Consider the following 2,611-nt stretch of genomic DNA (forward strand, 5'->3'; position numbering starts at 1 on the left):
ACACACACACAGCAGACTACTCCCTCTCACCCAGCAGCCTGTCTCTTCACTCATTACCTGCATGTCTGTGTGTGTGTGTGTGTGTGTGTGTTGCATCCCTGCCAGTGTCTCTGCGGTTTGTTAGCATATGAAGTGTGTAGCGGCCCCGGCTTTAACATTGGCCCTTTGGCTCCTGCAGCAGCCCTCCCTCCACCTCCACCCAGCGTGACAGGAGTCCCTCTGAATGGAGCCAAGCTGTTTCCATTCACCTTCAAATGAATTCTGCTCTCTTTCAGCAGCGAACGCCCCCTCCCTCCCTCGGCCCCTCTCAACCTTGTCCTCCCTGCTGCTCACCCTATTATTCTGCCCTCCTTTTTTGCCCATGGCCCCCTCTTGCCCTTCCTCTCTCACCCGTTGTGTTTCATTTTCGCCCCTCTCTTTGTCCCTGTCATTACTCTCTGTATATGCACTAAGTTAAATATGACAGAATGCCATTTATTTTTGACTAAAAGCATGGAAAAGGAATGTCACTACTTTACTGCAACATTTTCAAACATTTTGCTCTGATTGGTCTGATCAAGGTGTCAAGTTTCATGATGTGTCCCCATAAATCCAAAAACACTATTCACATGTGCATCCTCTCCTTTACTCTCTCAATCTCAGCATGTTCCGGTCGTTTTCAGGAAGCTCTCGTCCACACTGAAATGCTGAAACAATAGAAACCTATTTTTCTTCTTTGTCGTTTCATTGTCAAACAACAAATTCAAACCACACTGACAATATCTTGGTAAGATATGATTGTGGCTCATTAATACTACTGCTTACCAAAGGAAAAAAGTAGTTCCTATGTACAGACATGCAGGTGGTTTGCAACACCTGTGCAATATGCCTTTTTTTGCCACAATGAACAATGACAGAGAGCTGGGGATGACTCAAACAAAAATTCTTTGCTGTCTAGACATTTTTCCACTCCGGGGACCGTGTTTATAAAGCACAGTTTTCGGAGGTAAAATCGCCGGATTGGTGAGGATGCAAAGCCAAAAATGAGCCTGGTGTGGACACAGTCTACGCTCCAAAGAGGGCCCATATACTATTTGTTTATCTGTCTGCAGCTTGAGAAACCTCAGACCATGTTTAACCAAAAACATCTCTCTAACAACATTGATTGGCTGTTGTCAAAACTCGGGATATCATGTTACCCGTCACCATGTGATATCGTTCTTTTAAAAGTAACGCAATCAGTCCAAGTAGGTCACCAAATCATTTCTAATTTCACCAGTTAGACCATCCATTATCTTTTTACATGTTTACCGCAGAGTTGCTCATTGCTCCTCTCCATTCATTTCCTTCAGAGCTACAGACATACTGGATTTCATGTCATGGTCTTTGTTTGTATTCTAAAGCCGTTCTTTCCCCCAAAAAATGTGAATGCGCGTGACACCTGAATGTGTGACAGGTACGTCAGAGTAAAGCCCAAATATCCTGTGTGTCCTGCCATGCCTCTGTTACAGTGTCGCTCTTTTCTTTCCAGACATTTACATTTCAATCACTCCACATTTCCATGCTGATTGACTCAATGATTAACTTAATGATTGAAGATCAGTGAGTGCAGTGAGCTTTAATTACCAGCTAGTCTTTGCCAGACCTTCCTCCACAGCTCTGCGGAGGAGGCTCTGGCTAGTCCACACAGAATTCTGGGATGGGAGAAAAACGTGCTCTGGTTTACAGGCATTTCTTCAAACCAATAACAATAATCATGGTCAGCGCTACGCACCGGGCAGAGCCACGTTGTCGCTGCAAAAAGCCTTGTGTACGTTCAAAAGTTGTTTTAGTTGTGCAACAGAAAACAGATAGTCTAGCTAGCTGTCTGGATTTATCCTGCAGAGGTCTGAGGACAACCAACAGCAGGGATGCTCATTGACACGTCTCCAATACCTCTGGTTATTAGATGCCAGTCTGCAACTTTGGCTTTGTTGTGGCAAAAAAATGTAAGTTGCAGTTCTTGTGTTAGCTTCTTTCAGGTACTCAGTCAAACATTTTAAAATGTCTGTTGAATTACATTAAAATTGAGACACTAATAGAAACGCCAGTTCTCTGAAGGTTAGCAGTGCTTATGTTCAAACTCGGAATCGGAGGGTTGCAAAACCAGGTCTGAGCAGTTTCCCCCCACCTTCTTCCCCACCCTCACTTCTCATTCAACCAATCACCAGCTAATCTTGTCCACCTTGTTTTTTTGCCACCGGCTGCTCAGACGGGGAAATCCTTTGTCCTCAAACAAAGACGCACCACATGCACTAATCAAGTCTGGAGCTAGACCTGTCTGCATTTGTTTGTGTGTGCACATGACACATACTCAGGAAGTGAGTATGGCTTATCATGGAACTAATTGTGTGAGAACGACAGATTAGAGAAACACAATGACAGAGTGTCTGTGAACACCACTGCGTTGCAAAATCTGAAAGTTAGCGCATGATGCACAGGAAGTGGGTTCATGTTAGTGCTTGAAAGAGGAACTGGGTATTTGGTATGAGAAGTGATAGATAGACACACAAAAGGAAAAACAAAACACAAAATCATAGACTTGGAACGGTCGGAATGGACCCGCGTGACGAGTAGGGATTATCTGGATGGA

This window comes from Etheostoma spectabile, chromosome 8 (genome assembly GCF_008692095.1).
Source record: "Etheostoma spectabile isolate EspeVRDwgs_2016 chromosome 8, UIUC_Espe_1.0, whole genome shotgun sequence".
Taxonomy (NCBI): Eukaryota; Metazoa; Chordata; class Actinopteri; order Perciformes; family Percidae; genus Etheostoma; species Etheostoma spectabile.